The sequence below is a fragment of the Temnothorax curvispinosus genome, unplaced genomic scaffold (assembly GCF_003070985.1).
Source record: "Temnothorax curvispinosus isolate PA1 unplaced genomic scaffold, ASM307098v1 QBEX01017816.1, whole genome shotgun sequence".
NCBI classification, from domain to species: domain Eukaryota; kingdom Metazoa; phylum Arthropoda; class Insecta; order Hymenoptera; family Formicidae; genus Temnothorax; species Temnothorax curvispinosus.
In genome coordinates, this window is record NW_020227596.1 from 858214 (window position 1) to 881592 (window position 23379).

Below are 23379 nucleotides of genomic sequence, written 5' to 3' on the forward strand. Positions count from 1 at the left end.
GTACATGTCGACCTGCTTCTTCTCTTCGAAGATGATCTGAGAAGTGAAGTCTTGCTCGTTTGAAAATTTGCCTCGCCATCGATGAATTAATCTTGCAGTTCTCTATTAACCAGCCGATCGATTGTAATTTACTTTAACATTCTAAAATGTTTCTTGCTCTCGCGTAACAAGACCAGAGTAAGAAATTTATCAGAGTAAGTGGGTAGCACGTTGAAAATTAAAATTATTTATAATTATTATATTATATTAAAAATTAAAAATATTTATACATTTTCGCGCGACAGAGTGTAATCTTACAAGTTTAATCACGACCAACAGAAGGGAATAAACGAGGCAATTCTCCAGTTGTTAGTCAGTCAGATTTATTGCATTTTATTATAGTCAGATGTATAGCGTGACAGAGAATCGCGTTGGGCTTTCGAGAGCAGTTTTCGGGATCGTCGTGCATACGCGTCCGATTTTCAGGCGCAGCAGCGGGGCCAGAAATTCTTTTTTTCACCGCAGGCTCCGGCTCTTTTCGTATCTCGCACAAAAAGATTGGCCGAACGCGCAACGCCGCGGCACATTTCGAGAATGGAAGTCCCTCGGAAGAAAAAACGAGAAATTGCTCGGCGGCGCGATGGCCAGGCCAGGGTGGCGGTGTGGTGATGGTGATGCCGGGTACTGCCGCGCCGGTGCCTCTGCACCGCGCCGCGCCGGTGTCGGTGGTGATGATGGTGGTGGTGGTGGTGGTTGATGCCTTTGTTGGTCTCCGAAGCAGCTGCCGACCCACACCGGGCCTTTCCGTTCTCATGCTCGAAACTCGATCGACACTCGACCCGCGGGAACAAGCGAGAAAGATAGAGAAAGAGAGGAACACGATAGGTAGGTCGAAGAGGAAGCGCCGGTCGCACGCAGCGATGAGACAGAGAGAGAGAGAGAGAGTAGAGCAATGGAGGAGAGATTAAAGAGACAGATAGAGACGGGAAGAGAGGCGTCGACTGCTGCCGGTACGAATTTGTGTTTGAGAGCCGCTGTGGGCTTCGACGTGGTGCCTCCGTCTAGCAGATGTTTATGGCGCATTGCCTGAAATGAGCGGTTTTTCTCGTTTTCTATTTATTTTGTCTGCCATGTGTGCGCGGACTACCCTCCGGACTTACCGACCGGAGGTCCTCTCTTGTCTGCTGAACTTCCCTTCGGGATCCTTGGGATAAAATTTTCTTCTCGTTGGGCGGCTCTCGCGAGAAAATTGTTGAAATTATTTTTCGAAATTTCTTGGAATGTTTTGTAAAGTGCTTTAGGATAATGGAGACTCGACACAACATGATTAATAGAGTCATAACATGCTTATTAGCTGTCATCGATATACCTTATGGTATATTAATGACAGTTATAACGTGTAATGATTTAACAAGAATGAAACGATTAACGGAATTCAGGCGGAACGATGTGATAAAGAAATTTTATTACTCTTAATTATGCAGTCTGCATAATATGATTGCCACCGTCGAGGAATTAATCGACGCGAATGCATCACGTGAGACGCTGAATATATATCTCGATAGGATACACACGCGGTCAGTCATGTATAAAATACGCACGTTTCCGGCAATTATTTTTTTATATGTCTGTTTGAAAGCGAATGTTTTTCGATCTTGAATTGAATTATCCTGCACGCGACTTTTATTACATTCCCTATTTCGAATAACTAATACGGACGTTAAATCGCGCCGCGTCCCGCAGGTCAGGCGACTGTCAGCGTGCGGTTCATCATCCTCTAGCAATTTAGAAGCGCGGGAGAGAGAATTCGACCTTTAATAATCGCGGACCCCTGAACCCGCGCGCTTTTCGAAGGTACGAAGGACCTCGGTCCAGGGGAATTCCCCCAGTTCTCTTGACACCGCAAAGACGAATTTGCATTATCCGCGAGATGATAATGAAAGACCCGCGGTCACGCTCCTGCTGATCCAACGCGCGGACGAATAGCGGGCTGTTAACGTTAATTAATGACCGGAAAGTTTGCGAATCGGGCCCGGCCGGCGCGATATGTAAACTCGGCCGGTGTCGTCGATCAATTTCTACCCGCGATACGGTGTCCTGCGGGAGACAGGATAAGATAGAATTTCGCCCCCACGTATGTACACGAGATGTATGCGAGTGTCCTCGTCGGAAGTGGAGGACGATGTCTTTGTTTGTTGCGCGCTGCCAAGCGGCGCGGGACAGTATTCGAGGATACATGGGGGATATCGAATATCCGAGAGGAGCGACCGGCCGGCCGGTCGCGGCGAGAGAGACTTCGCCTAAGAACCTTCCTCGTTTTCTGCCCTCTGCCGCCGCCTCCTCCTCGTCCTCCTAGGGTTCCTGCCGAGCTCGGCTCCTCCTTTGTCAGACCTCGGTCCCGGTCTCCGCGTGTCCTTTTCATCTCTTTATCACGCAGGACATAGCTCGCATCCAGGACGGTGCACTCGCGGCGTTGCATATCGTCTCTGCGGAGTTCCATGGCGCTCGGCGCTCAGCATGATTTTACGATTCAAAAGAAACGCGTAACAAAGTAATTCTGGGCTATCAGCATTCAACTTTCAGAGTAAAAATATCACATGTGGTATACGATTAGAATATAATTCAAAGATATTTTAAGAGAGAAATGATAAAATTAATTTCTATTTACATTTGTTATGATATTTTTAACATAGGAGGTCTAAACAGAAATTTCAATTATCTTGCATTCTTAAATCACTAGTTGCTGGTGACGATTATGCCACGGTTTCTTACAGTCTGTCAGAAACTTATGGCTCGTGTAAAATTGAAACGGCGGCGGCGCAAAAAACAGCAGCAAAGTTCGGAGTTGCCGTACGTGCACCGCGTGTGCGCGGGGAACGGGTTTCGACACAGTTCGTGTGTGAAAAAAGTGTCATTCGAGCGTAAAGGGAACTCTTTTCTTTTTCACAACGGTGCACATCCTCCGCGCGACGTGGCACGCACGAGTATCCGATTATTCCGAAGACCGAGCGTACTAAGAGGAAGTGGTTCGCACAACCCACCCACTTCTGTCTCTCTCTTTCTCCCTCGTACGGCGCATGTAACACACGACTCTCCGCGATGAAGGCGTGAGTGTGTATTATGCACGGACGCGCGGGCGGTCGAGTCTCTCTCGCTCCATTTGGCCAATCCGCATCCCGTGTACTCTGCTCGCAACAATGCGCTCGACGTGGCACTTCCGTCCGGACGAGGAAAGCATAGCCGAGAGCCTCTGTACTGCTCGCCTCGTTTCTCCGAGGTTCCGTTTAACGCGCCAACAGCCGCGCTCAATAAGCTCGGAGAAATGATATCCCTTTCGATAAAGATGCCATTTTCTTGCGCAACGATTATATTAGCTCGACACATGCATTTTTTTTTTCACAATTTTTGAGAATGTACGAATATATAATTCAAAATTCATTAATTTATCAAGTCTACCTTTAATCTCGATTCAAGTCAACGCGTTAAACTCGGGTATAAAACGCGCGGTGGGAAAGTATCCAAGGAGTACGTCGACGGAAGCGCTCGTTTTCGAGCCGCGAGTGCATTTTTCCCCCAGCTCAAGGAAAAGGCCTCGACCTCGCTCGCCCGTCAGTCGACCTTTCTTTCTCCGTCCTGGTGGTTGGGAATCGAGTGCGAATGTCGGCTAAGCGGAGCACGTAAGAGAGCCTTCGCGTAGTACGTCGAACTGTGACGTAGTCGGCGGTGCGTGTCCTAGGTCAAGATTCAAGACTGTCTACTGTGTTGGTCGACCGCTTCTTTCTAGCCGCGGCCGCGGCCGGGGCTTCATCCTTTCGCTACTTGGCTCGGCTTGGCTCGACTCTCGGCGTTGTATACGCGTGTGCAGCGCGCATTCTCGCGTACGTGTGTGCGTGCATGCGTGCGCCTGCAGCGAGGAGCGAGACGGGCTGCCGCACACACTCGCTCTCTATTTGTCTCTCTCACTTTTTCTCAGCTATACGACTATCTTCTCCATCCTCTCCTCTTCCTTCTCGTAGCTCACGCGTCATCCCACTCGCGACTCGGTCGGTCCCTGTCGCACAGTCATCCGTTCACTCTCGATCTCGAGATGAGGCCAATCGACTGTCCCAAACTTTTTTTTCCCCTCGTCGACGCGCGCCGTCCTAGTTTAACGAAATCATACGTCGCGAGCAGACGACGCGAAATCGAATCGGTTTTCGAAGGTCAGCGCGTCGCAATTAAGCTCTTGACCAAAACGAGCGTTCTAAGCTCTTATTTATAGTTCGTTCCCTGTATAATTTACGGCTTTAATATTTCTATAAAATATCTTCCATATAAAATATGTACTTTATTTACGAGGTGACTCATGGATCTGACTGTATTTATAGTTTTAATTAATAAGAGTAAATAGCGAGGAGAGAGAACGCGTGTTGCTAAGCTTTTAGACGAGGTTACCGAAAAGACCCCTTTGTCCGTAAATATCACGAGAAAGCTGTCGCCGGCACTCGCGTGCGTGGCACGTGCTGCGTGGCGGCTACGTTAGATACGTTAGCCGGTCTTTAAGACTTTTGTCACTGTTACGCAATCGCAAAAGTCGCGGAAAGGGAAAGCGACGACGATGGCGACGGGCGGCATTCTGGTTGCTCTAACGAAAGATGCACAGCCCTCGGCGATTCGAGAGAGAGAATGATGACGAGAGAAGGTGACGAATCGCGCGGCACTGACCCACTTCCGCTCCCCTCGCGCGGCATCTTCCTTTTTTTTTTATTCGCTGCAGATAGACGAATATGCGAAGAAGTGTGTTCGGCAGTAAATTTACTCATTTCACCTTCTTCCGTCGACGAATACTTCTATCGACGAGCAAGTACCGTTTACGCTGCCGTAAACATCGCGCAAACTTGTAAATCGTATTGTAGAATTGTGTATAAACATTACGATCATGCTCATATACTACTTGGTCATTAATTTCCGCCTGTTTCCGAGTCATTTCTCGACGAAAGCGGTCTCGCGACAAGTTATATCTGAAAAGAAAATAAAAGCGCAATGTCCGTTCACGTTAGTCGGACAGTTATTCTCACGTCGCGGGGCGATTCGTTTTATCGTTGCGTGGCCGACGACGTGTGCGTCGTGCGTCTTTTTACTAGAGTCAGAAGTGTAACGGTCACATGCATAATTCCTTCCTCGGCTTTTTTCGCATGCCTTCCCGACGACGACGACGACGACGACGACGACGACAACGACAACTACTTCTCGGTTGCGCAGTAGTAGCAACAGCGACGACGACGACGGCTGCTGCTGCGTACATACGCACATGTATATATTATGCGGCCGACGATAAGCGCGACTGTAAAGCCGAGCCTCGTGTTCCAATTATTCAGAGAGAAACTTTCGCTCCCGCGGTATTATTGAGACATGTAACGCGATCGGTATTAAGTTGCCTTTACGCTCGACATAACATTTTGTTCCCGACCTCCGCGCGAGGCCCGCGTGCGAAAAACGTGCGATTCGTCCCTATTATACTCTTTTATTTTTTTTATTTACTCCAGAATTATTCTGGGCGCGACGTCGCGACTTGTCGAAAATATATTATACCGTAACATCCAAAAAAAGAAGATCCCGTTGACCGACTCGATCGAAATTGCTAAATGTTCCTAACGAACGACGCTTACCGACGTCGTTATTCATTAACGCAGAGAGGCAGAGCGCGATGCGGGTCAGAAAAAAAGCGCTAACCCCGATTCATCGCTAATTGTTAGTGAGACGCTAACGACATTAGAGCGACACATCGCGCTCGTGGTTGCGCCACGTGTTTCACTGCACACGTGTCATTCTCGGCAGTTAGATTGCTACGGGTTGAGAGAGAGAGAGAGAGATCATTATTCAAATTCAAATTTTAATGCTTTTCCCGATTATGAATGGAATTGAAATGGAACGCGCGACGTGCGATAATGGTGTACAATGGGAGAATCGAAATTTGTTTATAAAAGTCACGTAAAGGTAACGAAATCATGTGAAACAGATTAATGACGGTATTCTATAAAGATTTATGATTTGAAGTGTCGGTAAAATGAACCATCACAACATTCTTCTTTTGGGAAAGATCTAGATTATTAAATAACGGCATTCTATTTCTGTCTCTCTCTCTTTCTCTTTCTCTTTGTTCATATAATAGAGATTTAACAACCTGAAATATGGAGAAATATTTACGTAAACAGCAATATCGAGAATCTTTCCACTCCCTGTGAGTATCTGAATGATATTTCGCCCGGGCGAGCCGACGAACGTTCCCGGCGTCGGTGACCTCAAACTCGATTGGCGGCGAGGAATCGAGAGAAATATCATGTCGAAATTCGCAAACCGCTTTTTCTCGGAACGGAGATCGGTCGAGATCGGCTCTAACGCGGCCGATCTATCCGACAGTTACCGAAAAGCGTGAGAGAAACAGAGATTGCGCGAGCGAGGGAAGTGATAACGGGGCGCCTAATAGTTTGCGATTCGGCGACGTTCGAGCCTCTCGTAGACAACAAAGAGTCCGGCGACGAGTATAGGTTGGAGGGGGGGAGGGTTCTCAACCTCCGAAGCGGTGGTCGCGCTGCGAAACGCAAGTCCCAAGTCCGTGGACCTCGCATACCCGTTCCTTTGTCCAGCCTCTTTTGAAGAACCGCCGCGAAGGAGAGCAGCTCGCCTTGAGACAAAGCGCACGCACCTACCGACGCAAAAGCGTGTGTGGGGGGTGCGCTACCTTACTACCCTCTCTGCCCCGCGTGCTCGCTGCTGCCCTGTCTCGAATGTCTCTCCTCTTCTCCATCCCGCTACGCTTGTCTCTTCTCTCTCGCTCTCTCTCTCTCTATTATTATGTTTTTGCGATTTATTTGTGTCTGCATCGCGGCCAATTTTCAATTTTTTTCTTTTCCCTCCCGCCTACCTTTCTCCGCCTTCTTCGAGGAAGGAAGGAGTCGTCGGCCTCGCGCGCCCGTGCCGTGCCCTCCCGCGCACACGAATCCGCAGGTGCAACGGGCCTCACAAACTTTGCTCTTTCGAGAAAGAGAGAGAGAGAAAGATAACGGCCGCGTCGTCGCACCTGCACGCGCGTGCCCATCTTTTGTCAACGTCATTCGCGCCGGAAAGCAGCGCGCCGGTTAATCGGCCGCGTTAAAAGACAAGGTGTACGAACGCACGTGCCGCCACTTCCTTCGAACAACGCGGGCAGACAGGTGCCCGATGTAATTAAGCCGACGACCTGGCCAGGTTTGTCCCTGCACCACCGTGTTTCTTCGTCGCGTTTCGCTCGCTTGCTCGCGCGCGCGTTTCGCGTTTCAACGCGTTCGAAATATTTTATTCCGCTTCGACGCACCGTGTATCCCGTTTTTTTTTAGGCCTCGTCGGCGCGGCGCGTATATTTGAACGAATTGCGCGATCGAAATCGGTATAATCTCGACGAGTTGAAATTTCGACGTTGCGAAACGCGTGAAAATTTTTCTTCCAACGCTTAAGGTCGGTAGCGAAGACAACAGGCGTTAGTTCCTGCGCGTGTTCACAGCATCGAAGACTAAACTCGTGATTTTATCTGGGTTTTGAGAACCGTTACCGTTCGCACCGTGTATTTCTACTTCGAAAGAGAAAGCGACGACGGATAGAACGGTTAGCCACGTCTGTCCTCCACAGGTAGCCGTTGAAAGTGGTGCACGTCCTTCCGTCGGGCCAGGGCGATTTTCGGGTATTATCGTGCGCCGAGGGTATATCCCGTATAGCCCGTGTCCTTCCGGACCTGACCTCGTCCTCACGGCCCTGTCGGCGTTATAATACCTGTCTTTCAACGGGGGGAGCTGTTATACCTGCGTTTCACGAAGCTCCTCACCCTTCGTGCGGAACGTTTCGAACGATAATGGCCCGTGTCTAACAGCTGCGGCGAGCAAAAAGTACTTTGACGGAATTTTCCAGCCCATAGCTGCTCTCCCGCCGCTCTTTTCGTTCACTCTGTTGCTCTATCTCCGTAAAATCTTTTTACATGTTAACTTCATTGTTCTCGATATTTCCTCCTTAGATCTAATCGCAAAGCTTAACAGTTGAATGGGCCAAAAGACTTTACATATATACATACGTATATACAATTTTAAATACATTAGACACATTTCTGGGAAAAAAAGAAGTAAAAACTGAAGCCAATATATTCTTCCGTATTTTTGGGTATATACCGGAAAGATCCGTGACAATACTGTCAACGAAGAACACTCCCAGGACACGCAGGAGATACATTACGGGGTAAAATCTCCGGTAGGCGAGGCGACATCGTCGGCGGATCATAGTACTTCCTGCTGATGACAAGGAGGCTTTGAAAGTACGAGGGGAGAAAAAAATTGGATGGCGTATTCGTTGCAACGAGAAGGTCGCCGCGATGGCAACCATGGCTGCGCTAGACGAGGACGAAGGAACGGAAGAAGCCTCGGATCGTGCCTCGAATCCGAAAGCTCGTTGGGCTCGTGCCTCTCTTACCGTTCCTCCTCGGTCGAGTGATCACTTCCGAGAATTTCCATCGATTGATTTACAAGAAACGCGTTTCAACTCTCCCGCCTGTCTGCGCCTGATCCGACACTTATTAATGTCTAATCAGGATTTTTTTAACTTCCTCCGGAAAATAGAGTTTAGTACGGATTACGGAGGTGCGAAAATTCGACGCCTCGTGCTGCTGGATAGCGAAATAGTTTTATCAGAACGCCGCTACTTTCACGCAAAAGAGCAGGTTTTCTTGTCAAATTTCTTGGGATATCTTTATGTCACATCTTCTTGTCCCAAGAATGCGTTGCATTTCTTGCTGGCTAACAAGCCGCTAACCCAAAGCAGATTACAAGCCTCTTCATTTACATCTAACCTGTGTGGGTGGTACGAAAAAGACAACAGTGTCGGAAGAAAAGAAAGCGAAAATCCGACATGGCCAGGTTGTGGCCGGTCGACCCGGCCTGCCGGCCTCATTCGTGTCGCTTTATCTCATTCAAACAATCCTACTATCAGAAGTCTCCCGAGTTCGCATATCGCGTTTCGCAACCGCCTCGTCGTTTCGTCACTCATTCCCCTTGTCGTTCTCCACGAAACGGCTGTGCGCCGCTGGCGTTCGCGTTGAGCACCACTGAGGCCTCGAATCGTTGAACCACGGAGTGGTTCAGTGGCTCCAAGGCCGGCGGAAACCACGGGTGGGATGTGCGGGGCAGAACGGCCCTTCTTCGACTGGAATCGTTTCTCTCTCCCGTACAGCGGCGCGAGTGCGTCTTCCTTCGTCGACCTCTGCTTCGTCGTGTAGCCTTCGTGGTCTCGCGAAGAAGGAATAAGCAGAATAAGACGACGACGAAGACGACGACGACGGCGACGAGGAGGTGGATGATACAAGGAGGAGGAAGACGAAGATGAAGACGAACAAGATACCCGGATTGGCTCTCGCGAGTGACAAAAATGCGCCCGCGTGCTGCCCCGTCGTCACCTCGTCTCGACGCCCGGCGTCGATGCGCGTCTTGTTCTCGAATCGTTTGTGCGGAAAGTGCAACGCGCCTTCCCGCGTGTCTATGACCTTTTTGCCGCATGACCGCGAACGGAACTTGCATCGTATACATCGTGCCGATAGCAAAACTTTCATTATTGAAACGCGCCATTTAATCGATTGTTTAATTACTCGAATATTTAATGATGGTTTTGATCGAAGCGACATATTGTTTAAATATCGTGTGCTTCAATTAGGAATTTTCGGTAACGCTATGTCACCCACGTGCAGCGCTGACATTTTCACTTGTTTCAATATCAAAGGCAATGCCTCTCGGGGCTTACTTTGAAGGAGTCGGATTGTAGAGCGTTATAGAGTTGTCCGTGTAAAGAACTTTGTTAGAGCGATTAGAGTTCAACTAGACGTAACGAGTCGGGCGTGATTTGCGTTTTACATTGCGATATTGATGCGAGTCATTCGAAAGTTACATCGCACGGTTATATTGCTCTTCATTTGCAGCGAGCCGTGTTTCTTTGTACGTTGACGTATATACTCGGGGACGCGAGAGAGAACGATACGAGAAGCGTGCGTGCCACCGTCAGCGTGTCGGCCCCGAGAGCCCCAGCCTGTTTAGTTCTCCCACCCGCTCTCCTTCTCTCGTCGAACGACCCAGACCCATTTTAGGAATGAAATTTGCGAGAGATTGTCCGAAGCCCACCCCGCCGAGCATGCACCAGTTTTCGACGAGCGGAAGATTCGCGGAATTCTAAAGACGACGGCCGGTCGTAGTTTCTCTCAGGAATCCCGCAAGACTGATAAGGACATCGTCGGATTTCGCTCGTTGATCTCGAGATCCTTGGGACGCGACGTCATCCGCCCGTAGGAGATCCCATCCTCGCCGCGAAAGAGAAACGATTTAGCATTATTCTTGATTTTTACGCGCGGCGCGTCGTTATCTCGTCTTTCACGGAGTTATCGCCGAGCCGCCGATAATCACGCGGGATTCCACGTCCCTCCTCGGGCTGTATCAATAGCCGTGATTAATTTCAGTTTATGTTACGCTCGATAGCGATCGCGTTGACCGAGGAGCCCGCTCGCGCGCGCTCGTTGACAAGTTGAAAGTGGTTTGATTCAAGTCGAAAGCGATTACGAGCGTTAGGCACGCAATTAGAAATCGTTGCGTTGGCCAACGCGTCTTATTACTGAACACATTTACTCAAGTATTGTGCAACTCGTGCCGTTCGACGACGCATGTCATACTGTAGACTAACACTTACACGTACCTACGCACAGGATAGGTGAAATCAAATCTGAATTCTATTCCCTGCCCCCTGTCCCTCCCCTCACGATCCGCCGAGCGATAGTTTGAATGTTTAAATGTCAAAAATTTCTGTCTCGTAATTTTTCTTTCTCGCTCGAGGAATTTACGGGGATTGTGTCGTACGTCGTGACAAATTTCGCAAGGGAGATTACCATGTTTCGAGCTCGTCTCTCGCTCGGTATATTTTTGGACGATCTATTTCCTTCCCTTTGGTCCTTCGCCGAGGCTCCCAGGAGGTTCCGCGCGTGTCTCTGTCGGACATGCGTGCTCTCGCCGGTGGTCCGCGAGAATAATTCACGACAATTGGAATCTACACAGCTGCGCAGATGTCCATCGATCGGGTCGATCAACCGAACGTCAAAATTTGAAGCTGCAAGCTGGTCGAGTGTCCCTGAATTGTCTAAAAATGAAACGACATTAACACTGTTACTTCTCACTTTCCGTATCAATAATTTCCTGTTTATCTTTCGCGGATTGATATTCGCTTACGGTAAATATTTGATTCGCGTTGCGAGTCATGGTCACGAGATTACGTAGCTACCGATAGCGTTCTTGGCGAAGGTAAATTTTCGAAGTTAATTTAGTTTCGCGTGCAGGTAACGCGTAATAATGTTTGCGACTTTGTTACGTGCGGTGATCGGTCTATCTATACCCGTCTCTTTCTTTCACTCTCTTTTACCATCGTAGATAAACTATCGATCAACGCCTTTTATGCGAACAGTCAGCTTGCTTCGCTCGCTGACGCGAAGAAGATAATCGATAGCCGCGATATAAATATATCGTGGCAGTAGAGACCACGTAGTAACAATTATTTTTATTACACCGTAAGGATGCGGCTGTAAAAGTGGCTCATGGCGCGCTTCTCCGATTTTCTTTCTATCGAGATATCAATTTTCCCGGCCGGCCGGCCGGCCGGCGTGCAAGTGCAAGGAACCACGCAGTTGCGGGCGGGTGTATACGCTCGGTTCGCGGCCGCTCGCCGGATTTCGCAATGAATTCAAGGATACCGCTCTTCAAGGCAATTCGTCTGCTCGATGTCTGGCCATCGCGTGGAGTATGTCGCGATGGCGTGTGTCAAAGTGCTCCGCCGGCCGATTGAGAAATGATATCACTCGCAATCAGAGGCGCGTTTGAATTGATTTGCTAATCGTATTGCACGCGATTAGCCGAGTATAAATAAAAAATGAAATCCGCGGAGATCTATCTCGACATTCTTGACGTATTTAATAAAAAATAAAACAGTAACGTATATCACATGTTTATGTATGAAATGCGACATAAATCGCAAGAACGTTTCGAGAAAACATTGAAACTCATTTATCGGTAGCGTATCGTGTACGATACACTGTGCACTTGAGATTTTAGTTAACATCGATGTTTACCGCGCGACTTCTCGGCGTTACCGATGATACCGAGAGCGTGATACTCGTGAATTTTCACCGCTCGTGGAGTCTGACACCGTATATTGTTTCTCGCCAGTCGTAGAACTTGTAATGTGTATCGCGGCACGCGAAATGAAGAAAACGACGTCGCGTTGGGAGCCAGACGTCATCGTCGAAGCATGCACCCGCCTCGGACCACCGCGGCTACGCTTTGCAGGAGTTGAAACTGCGGTTCGCCGGAAAAATCGCGCATGCACGCGTGCTAATTGCGGTTTTCACGCACGGGCGCGATACAAGGATCGATTATCTTGGAGTTAGCAATTTTTCTCGGAAGAAAATAAAAGAGTTGTTCGATGATTTTTAAGCCTTACGCATCTGTTTGTCACATATTGTTTTATTTAATTTACACGCGATTAGCCGCGTATAACGTAAACGATAATTATAAAACCTCTCGAAATTGATGACGAGCACTTCCATGGAAAATGTCAATTTCCTTCTCGATTGAGAAGCCCGCGTTTACGAACGAGGGCAGCGCGCAACATGAACGATGAAATGTAGTCGATATAGTTGAAATGTCGACGAACGTGTACCGACAGTTTCATCGAATGTTTTCAACTCGCCAAATTGTTGGGTCGAGTGGCCGAACGATTTCAGGTATAGCATCGAGATTCGATTGTGTTTGTCGAGAGACCCGAAATAGCTGGTCGAACGATCGCGTCTCTTTTTGTCTTCCCCCTCTCCTACTTATCTCTTTTCTTCAACGAAGCTTACTGGAAAAAATTTGAAAAAAATATTTGAGGATATGGCTCATCCCATCCATATAACGGTAAAGTGTCCCGAGCCTTTATACAAAACGTGCCCACGCGGGCGACGTATTCTTCATGTCTTTCGTAGTTTCGAGCCTACGTTGGCTATGCGATTTTCTTCTTTAGGAAACGTACTTAAATGGGTACGGATTGGCCCGGACTATCCCGAACAGGTCTCTATCCCTAAATAAGTTCCCATGGAAACCAATGGCGTAGTCGGCCGCTAATCTTTTCTGGTGCCGTTGGCACACTACAAGCATGCACCGCATGTGTGTGTGTACTTATATTGTGTGTATATATAATATATATATATATATATATATCTCGATCGAAGGGTGAGAGAAAACGAGCTCTCCGGAAAAATTTACTCGGGTAAGAAAGCACCAAGGTTAGTCAGGGACACGAAATTATCCGTGAAATTGTCCGGAGAGTCTTTTCGGCGACCTCGTAATCAACCGCTTGATACATTTACTTCGCGCAATATCTCGATATATATACGGTCCTCCACCAGTTGACCTGGCCGAGGGGGTGTCGTCCCGATAGATAAACGCGCGCTCCAAGATCCGCGCACCGTTTTCTACGATGCCCGCGCAACGGCGCGACCAACTGAATGGGCGGACAATGAAGACAGTGCGTATCGCGGCAGCGCTTATCGCACGTGCGAAGATACGCGGCGCAGCGCGGGGCTCGGCCTCGCGCGCGCACCGCGAGTCGCGCTCGGCCTGCAATGCGTCGCGGATAATCAAATGAATTTATTGACCACGAGGCGACGACCGCCGCGGCCGTTGATCTAATCGGCCGTTTTAATCGCGGCCGGACGACGTAAACGCGACTCGGCACAATTATTGCCTCGGTGACTAAAGCGAAAAATTCACTCGCGAGCGTCTCAGTCGAGCATTGCACCGCACGTTACATTGAATGTACATAATATATATTATATGTATGTATATATTATTACGTAATGACCGCGCTGTGGTGTGGTATGGTCGCGGATGATTCACTGTTAGGTCAATATCTCAAGCTGGAAACACCGGTCGGGCCTGTTACACGACGAGGGCTGTTTCTGTGAGTGATCGATAAGCCACGCGTGTCTCCTCGTCGGCAGCGCGTGTACGTACGTTGTGTGTACGCGTATGTGTGCGCGTGCGTTTTATGTGTGTTGTCGTGGAGGGATCGTTAGGTTTAGACGACGACAACGAAGAGGGTAAGGCGACGCGGGATGATAACCCCGTTGCGTATACGCGAATAATTAATTCAATTTTCTCGGACGTTTTCACCGTTCTGACAAGGAAATGCGTTTTCGGGCGTGTTAGAGCGAAATGAGTTCACGAACTTTCCAATTTGACTGTCGCCCTGTCGACGATGCGACGTAATAATCGAAGCAGTTAGTGCAACGTATGTCCGGACATAGCATTTCCTTCGAAATAATCGACATGGTTAATTCTTTTACTGATAAGTTGGCAGGTTACCGTTATCACAGTTGGAATAATCGGACATCCTCGCGCGTCCTTAGTACTATAAATAAAATAATTTCGCAACGAGACCCGAGCGTGAAAAATAAGCGAGCCACGTCGCGTTATCGTATCGCGCTGAATACGAATATTTTTCCGATATTTCGTTTCTGCCTCTTTGTTTCTTATATATATATTTTTTCTACTTTGTATTTTTTTTCATCGTTCGTTTTAATTTAACGACCGAATGTAAATTATATTTCTTGAATGAATCAGTGGACAGTGATTCTCAACACTTTTGTTCTGCGTTCGTCTTATATTTTACAACTTTCTTCTCTTATTTTACTGTCGAATACTGTGCAACGTTTTGTTGGATATAAATTAGAATTTCTTGTACGACAAATCGAATAACGTGGAAAAGGCGTTTCTATTATTGTATTGTCTCTGATCGTGTTACGATTAGAAAGCCTGTCTCCCCGCTGTGCCTTTTGCGTGAGTCACAATGATAATGCTCGAAAAAGGGGGTAGAGCATCATGAAACTACACATTTATGAATATGTATGCTGTATAGTACTCTCGGCACCCTATAACACTACACGCTTTACGGAACGTGCGTTCCACGAATGTGTAACGCGCTCGTTTGCTCGAATTCCCGGTAACGTAAAACCCGACGAGTCAGACGCGCAATAATTAATATTTTGCTGGTTACAATATATCCCGTGACTCGTTGTTATGAAGACGATAATTAATGCAGTCTTGTCCAATATCGATTCTCTCCGCGCACGGGAAGGTCGAGAATGAAAAAAAACACTTCATGGGCGACCGCGTGTCGCGTCGACGAAGCGAAATAAAAAAAAAAGCGTCGCGTATCGAGGGATAGAGACATTTATCTAGATAACGATACCTTCATTCACGCGGTATCGACTGTCGCAGCATTGATATTGCTTGGTATCGCGCGATATCTGGACAATCTTTTTTGGCAGTGATAAATTAATAAAAACTATTTGTAGAAGTTATTGATGTACATTATAATATATCAGAAACGAAGCGTTGAATATTATCGAAAGCAAAATCGTAGATATCGGATCGTATTGAAGTGTCGCAATTTGAAGTTAAAGTCGTTCAAAATCAGGGGCGTATTCAACGATCTTTGCCATCTTTGAAGTTTCTTTCGTACCTCGCCTCGATGCTCGATGAATGGACGTACTATGCGCTCGTAACGCATCCGCGTGGCGTGTGTAACGCTCCCGCAGGACGAGAGAAGGGTTGAGAGAGAGGAGGGAAAGATACGCGGCGCGACGGCGTGGGCCGGCCGGCGCGCGTTTTGACATTAAATTGGTTTACCCACGCATGGACTTTCTAACGTAGCTGCGTTTCCCAATTCGCGGCTCTTATCATACGGATTGCACGAACGTGTGCTTGCTAAATCTCTTTTTGGCTTTATCGTCGCGCATTTTTAAATAGATTCCCCAACTGTTGAAAATAATTGCCAAGATAGTGGAAATTTTACTGCGCGCTATTTAGATAATAGCGTCTGACGAAGGATATTTCCTTTTTAAAGACAAGTTTGATCGTCATTTATCGGTGAGATGCTAGTCGTGATTTTTCGCGAAGTTGCCTTCTGGAAAATTTACTGCACAAGCTTAATTTCTTTTTTGATTAATTGATTTAGACACAATTAAACAATTTTTTTATTGCAAAGATTTTTATTCGAATTGCAACATCAAAAAATTTGTTTTCCAAATTCAATTTGCTATCCTATTTCTCAAGGCACCGTTGTGCTTGAACTTGAAATAAAAATGGATGAACAATATAACTTTCGTCGTTAATGCCGACATGCCGGAATACTCGCAAATGCTTTACAGTTTACAAATGTAAATTCGCCCAGAGGTGAATCTCTTTTTTTTTTATCTTTCCTCTTTCTTCTCTTCGTGTCTCTCTTTCTCGTCTCTTCGTCTCTTCGTCTTTTGATCGCCATCTCTTTTCCCATCACAACTCGCGATATTGGTTTTGTTTTTCGTTGAACGTCTCTCTACGTTCATACATACATTAAAAGCGCGAAATTAATTTGCAAAAACCTTTTTTTTTTCCTTTTCCATAATAACCTTTGTCGCTTCGCAGTATCAGTTTATCCTCGGTCTCTCTCGTGAGATTCCTTTCGCAGTTTCCTCAAAGAGAGCGGTCGATCTCGCGCGCCGCATAAATTGCGTATTCGTGACCTTGTTCCTTTAACGAGGTGACCCGACACGTTCTTCGCCTCGCGTTCTCAGCGAAATAAATTTCGCATTTGGTCGGACAAGATTGTCGCGTCAATGTCGCGTTCGACCGAGCGAGATGAAACAACATTTTATGCATGACCGCGTGTCGTCTTCTTTAAGCGTGGATCTAGAATATAATTCAGGCTCGACTGACCTCGCGTGATTTCCTTCAGATCGTGTATATTTCAGTAAAGAGTTAAGCAAGTGTACTGACGGTCGCTCCCTTCTCGAGGTTTCGCAATCGGTTCGCGTGGTATTATTCACGTTTCGGGTCGAGCGATTTTCTCAGCGCGGCGAACCGGCACGCGTCTGTGCACAAGCTCGTCGCGGCTTCTCTCACGATTCTCTAAAAATAAATAGACACGCTAATTGATTCCGACGATTTTCTGCCTATTATCCCTTTGGATACTTGTATCGATCTAAAGTTGAAAGCTTCGAAAGAGCGACGAGAGGGAAATTTCGCGGAATAACCGGCGGTAACCGATGCCCACACACTTGAATTTATGAAAACGGCAACGTGAGGACATAAATTAGCAAAGCGGCGGGGAAACGCGAGAAATAATCTCGTGCTTCTACTCATTGGCGGTTGAAACAGGAAATGCTAGTCTTGCACTGGGAGCCACGGCGATCTCTGGCAGCCGCTCGTGGCGTTAAATTATTCTTTTAGGACGATTATTTATGGGCCCGGTGTAACGTCAATTCCCTGCGCGGCGCGTTTTTCCGACGGTGGCTCGAGGGGATCCTTTCTGCGTCGCGGTTTTACGCGACCGGTAGTGCGCATTACCCTCTCCTGCATATCCGAATATGCGCAGGTTTGATCGGGGTTGATTTTCATTCGACGAAAATATAAATCCCACGTGGATATACACGCGGGTACGAGATCGAGGCGCGCGTACGAGAGTCGAGATCGAGAAACGTGGCTCTCCGCTGGAGGCGGACCGAGAGACTGTAATAATTTGGTGGCGCGTCGGCAAGGTGAAGAAAGAGAGAGAGAGAGAGGACGAGATACGAAATATGAGGAGGAGATACAGAGAAATAGCGAAGAGCGGTAGGAAACAGGTCGTAGAAACGAGATGCGACGCAATGGGAGTCGAATCGAACAAAGAGGCATTCGCATTCTTCCGATGTCGTTGAATGAGATTTTCGCGGAAAAATTGACTCGGTGTTCTTTAGAAAATTTGCTTTTCTCTTTCCCGAGGGGCAAGCGCGACGAATCTGGGGAATACCTTATTTATATATTGTCTCATTTTTTCGGAACGGTCGATCGATCACATCTGGCGCTAAATTGCGTAACTGATGAGATCCGAGGCATTTCGTTCCTCGGCGCTCACGGCTGGAGCTTTTCCCGGGTATTGTCCGCTTCTTCGCTCCGTGAGTTTGAGGTAGGTCGATCGACGAATGACTCACCCTTTGGACTCGGGCAAGAGGGACTCTGGGCGGAGCGGCTTCCACGGTGGGCAGCGCATCCCATTATATCCACTGCGGCTCGTTAATATCGTGACATCCAATATCGCGTAATTATATACGTACTGCTTGGCCGCATAAGTCCCGAACGATGGCGCGGTTTTCTCGCAAACTAATAATGAATCATCGCAGCGGAGTAAATGCGCTTCGTTGTTGCTCCGCGTGACGCTTCTTTTCCATAATAATATTCGCGCGGTAAAGTGCCGTAAAGTAAATTTCAAAGTACGAAGATGCTCGCTTATTTCAGCGGGAGTAAAATTTGCTTTTATCGCGTGGACTCGTAAAATATATATATCGGTCGATACGCTTCCGGAAGACACCAACGATCGTGCGCCTGTCGTCTCTTGTGGCTCGAGGGTGTCCTTACTCTCTCTTCAAGGACCATCGTCTCTCTACATTTCCATAGAAGATTAACGGCCTGGCACAATCTACATTTTTCATCGTGAGATCTCGACCGGACTCTCATCGAGAATCTTCCCCGTACGAACGAACGTATTATTGTGAGAATTGCTGCGCGAGTCCGTAGAAAAAGAATGCATAGCGTGTGATCAGAAAGAGAAGCGGAAGAGAAAGACAGAAAGAGAGTGGGGGAGGGAGAAAGAGAAAGAAGAAAAGAGTAGGAGGAGAACAAACGCCGTTGGGCCGCAGTGTCAGTGGAGTTCAATCTTAATATAGTATGACCTCCACTGCCATTCGAGACAGTGTCGGACGCGACGGCAGTTGCAACTGCGAGCGAGCGAGCGAGTGAGTGAGAGAAAGAAAGAGAGAAACGGGGACCGACAGAAAGAGAGAGAGAAAGATACGGCGACGGAGCGAGAGTGATTAAAGAAGAAGAAGGGAGAAAGACGCGGGGGTAGAGGAGAGAGAGGAAGAGACGTGCTGGTGAACGCGTGCGTGCGTTGCACCTTATTTCCCAGTCCGATGAGTGAGCCTCGCCTCGGTTATTTCAGAGACATCAGTTTCGAGAGAGAAAGAGGAAAGAAGGAGAGAAGATACGGAGAGAATGCGCGTGGTGAGAGAGACGATGCGTGCGTGCGTGCGTGCGTATGCTTAGTCGTCGAGAGTGTCATCGATCTATTTCGAGAGGAGGCTGGAATTTCTGGCCTTCGCGAGGGGTCAGTAGAAGAGAGAGATAGAAGAATGGGGAGGATGAGAGAAAGAGAGAGAGAGAGAGAGAAAGAAAGAGGAAATCTCTCTCGCGTAGGGGGAGAGAAAGGAGGAGAGGAAAGAGAAGAAAGAGACGACGCGACGATGGACGGATGGATGGACGAACGGGTCGTTACCACACCTGCGCGCGCACTCGCCGATCTGGATTGCCCGATGGTCAACGCACGAATGACTGCGTGCTCCTACGTCTTCCTCGCCCGAGCTTCCCAAAGAAGGAGATAGAGAAAGAGAGAAAGAGGGAAAATCGCGGCGAAGCTCTCGGATTGCGACGCTCTCTTATGCCAAGGAGACATAATTTCATTCACGCAATGCCGCTTGAATTTGAATAGTTTTTGGATATTAAAATTAAAATTGTTAATTGTCGATCTTCTGATGTCGCACTTCATATATTATGTTACAGGTTGTTATAATATCGATTTGTATATTCATCGTGTTGAGAGACAGAGAGAAGCCACGATCTCGATTAATGTATACATCATTTTCTTGATAACAAGGTTTCTATACTTTTTTTGATATTGTTTTGCCGAGTTTCGGGAGTTTCCCAGGTGCGATGTGAGAGATGAGGTAAAATGAGAGATGAGGAGGGATGATTAATCGCTTCCAGCGCGATAAGTCCACTTTGCGAGGGAGTATTTGTACAGAGCCGGCAGCGAGTTATCGACGAGTTATTGGAGTTTTCTCGACTGTGTAGCTCGCGCGCGTGTCGAGTGGGGTTACGTTAGAAGGGGAGGGGAGGGGCGACGGTGGGAGAGAAAAGGGATATGGATGGCACGCGGGAGGAAGAGGCGGCAGATCTAACGATATGGTGGGGGGAAGCGGCGGTGGTGCTCGGCCGTTGCATTGTGGGGGTGTTGGCCTTCAACTTGACGGCGCAGTTTCACTGACCTGCCTGAGAAACCCGCCAGCTTCGTGTGCTGGGGACCTACGGGCGCATCCACGACGCCAAAGGGTACCGCTACTTAAGAGTCCATCGAGCCCTAAACAAACCCCGCTGTCGCCGAACGACCGAGGAAGCCACGCATTCGAGATGTTAACTTTGTAGCTTCTCGACGCGGTTCGACGGCCGGCACGTGAAAAGCGAGTGTTTCTAAAGAATTCCTTACTGGTACGAATTTCTTAAAAGAGATCAAATATAGAGACCATTGGTCAGCTATTTAGTTAAAATATAATTTTCTAATAAGAGGAAAAATTTAAAAAACACAAGTAAACATTTTTAGGTAAAATTTATTACAGTATATTTCTCTCTCTCTCTTTCTCTCTCATATATTTTTAATACAGTAATTTGAAAAAATATATTTGAAGGTAACATTAACATTTAGATGATAAAGTTGAGGGAAAAATTTCGTTTTTCCGTTCTAATTCTTCGTTGAATCTCTCAAGTAGATCCAAGGAATAGTATCTCTTTGGGATATTCTGTGGGCGTAATTAAAGCAAAGACGAGCAGATGGCCCATGAATGTCGCTGTAGGATCTTTTCTTCGTCGAAACATGTTACTTTGACCTTTCCAAGAAGTACAGTAGCAATAAGAATTAAACTTTCGACAAATTCCCTTAACCGATTATAATGTTAAAATAATGTTCGATAATCCGTCTCGGTACACCGACAATTTTGAAATAATTCAAGTAAGGATTATCAAAAAGAAAAGAACATCGATATAGGGTTCAGCACAAGGACAAATTTAGAAAAGTCGACGCAGCTTATATATTTGACGCCCTATGCACTCGAGTTACACGGAGCGTCTATAATGCAGCCATGAGGCGCGTGGAAGCCTGTAACTATTGATCCTGCAGCCTTTGGGGAGCCGCTGCGCTGCTGCTGCTACTGCTACTGCTGCTGCTGCCGTTGTCGTTGCCATTGCTGCTGCTGCTGCTGCAGATTTTAGCAACGTCATTCAGACGCGTGACGTATCGTGGGAATGGAGAGACACAGCTTTATCTCGAATAGCATTCGTTCATGATTGTGTGCTCATACCCGAGGAACCAATGTGTCTCATGTGTATCAGTCATGAATGACAAGCCTTCTTTAACGGATGGAAAAAATAAATTTGCAGTCACCTTGTTTGAACAAACTGAATTCTCTGGTCGTTGCCCACTCCGTGCGCTCGAACTGACTTGAGGTCGAATCCGGATTCGAATCCGGATTCGCTGGTCTACGATTCCACGGTACGTACGGAACACGGTGCGGCGGATCAAGAGAGACCGACCGAAAGGCCCCGGACTCGTTCCTTTCGATCTTCTCTTCTCGTCCTTTCTCGTCCCTTAGACGAGGCGAACAAAGCAAAGGGTCCCCGAGCAAGCAGCGTTTTCTCTGACGAACGGGGCCTTTTTTCTTTCTCCTCTCTTTCCCTCTTTGCTTCTCTCTATCTCTTTCTCTCTCTCTTTCCTTTCCTCTCTTTTTCCCTATCTCTCCGTCTCGCCTCACCTTGGCCGCGGCCCTTCAACTGTCTACGACCCACGCCCCACCTCCTCCTCTTTCTCCGTTTGTGCCACCACCATCGGTACCATCACCAACCACCATCGCCACCTTCCTCGAGGTTCTACGAGCACGGCAACCTTCCTCTCCTTGGCGGGTCTTCGCTCTCCTGCCGCGCGCCGTATACCTGTGCACAAGTTCGTCTCGCACGCACGCACGCGTGCGCGCGAGCAAGCGAGCGCGCGCGCGCCCGGGTATTCTCTGATCCACCTCGTCCACCTGCCTCTACCTCGCCACAGAGTTATTTAGCCGAACCGAAGCCGCTTCAGTTCGCCCTAGGCGAATTTCCGGAATAAGGGAGAGAGAACCTTCGAGAAGCGGAAATTCAGCCTGGCGAACGAGCGAGCACGCGGTTCAAGTTGCACGCGAGCAGAGTCCTCTTCGGGGGGGTTTCCTACATGATCTAGAAATACAAAATTTTATTCTGAGACTGAGATGTCTCCGAAAAACCTTAAATAGTCAACATTAAAGGAAAAAATTAAAATTAATATCTTTTTTCCTAATATAAAAAATATATTTAATAGATACCTAATATATATATGCATAAGTAATATACGAGTTCTGTCGAGTTCTTCGAGCGCAACGTCTCACGTGATAATATGAGTAAAATTGGGGTTCTAATAACATTCACGACCTCGGGACGACTTCACGACGTTCTCACACCCTCTGACAAGTCAAGTCAATTTCTTTGCCGTACGTGTCGCCAATTGTTCACCGCCACGTACCGCGTTTCGTTCCGTATCGGCATTAGGATTACGCGTCGCGGCGCACGGCGGCCCTGAAGAAGCGGAAACACCGTCCGTGACATTGTCGCGTGCATGTCGCGCTTACGCAAAGATATCTCTAGGCCTGGGGGCCCCCTTCGCCTGACCGGCAGGCGAGTTTCCAAGCGCATTCAATCCGCGCGCGGACGAAATAATTCTGGAGAATTTATTCGTGGCCTTGCTCTCGTCCTCACGCTCTTTTGCCCTGAATTCTGCCTGTTTCGTTTTCTTATGGCGCGCGCGTTGGAAAACGCAAAATTTGATTACGAGGGACCGATGAGGAAAGGGGACAGAAGGAAAGAAAGAGACAATCGTATAATGGCGTTGGTCAGGAGGGAGATGAAAAAGCTGCGTGGTATGCGATGCAACGTACGTACGTCGCCTTTTCTCTCCTTCCATCGCGACGAAGGAGAGAGTGAACTGAATGAAAGGGAGGCCCGACGGCAGGGGGGGGGGAGACGAGGATAGAGCGAGATCGAGAAGGATAGAGACGGAGAAAGAGAAACGGAAGGTTCCCAGGATGAGCGCGAGAAGGAAACGACGGAGAGGAGCCAGGAGCGAAGGAGGGAGGAGTGGTTCACCTGCATTGCTAGCATTGCGCTGGCTCAAGGCCAAAGAGTCTGCGAGACCGAGGACCAGACCGGGTCGGGACCTCCTTCCTTCCAGTTTCCTGCACTCTGCTCTCTCACCGCGCCGCGCTGCGCCGTTCTTGCATCGCGCGCGGCGTGCCTACTTCGAAACCTCTCCTTTTCTCTCTCTCTTCTTCGCTCTTTCTTTCGCGTTATACCCCTCTGTACGCAAACAATTGCATCATGGACGCGCTGCTACTTTTGAAGGTTTATTGCGCGCGTGTGGGCGACTTCGTGC

At 48.0% G+C, this 23379-nt stretch overlaps 1 protein-coding gene across 2 annotated transcripts in view; it reads left to right on the top strand.

Annotated features, from left to right (window-relative positions):
- The window catches only part of LOC112467792 (RNA-binding protein MEX3B), a 33644-nt gene that overhangs the window by 6725 nt on the left and 3540 nt on the right, over positions 1-23379 (top strand). The window lies entirely within an intron of this gene.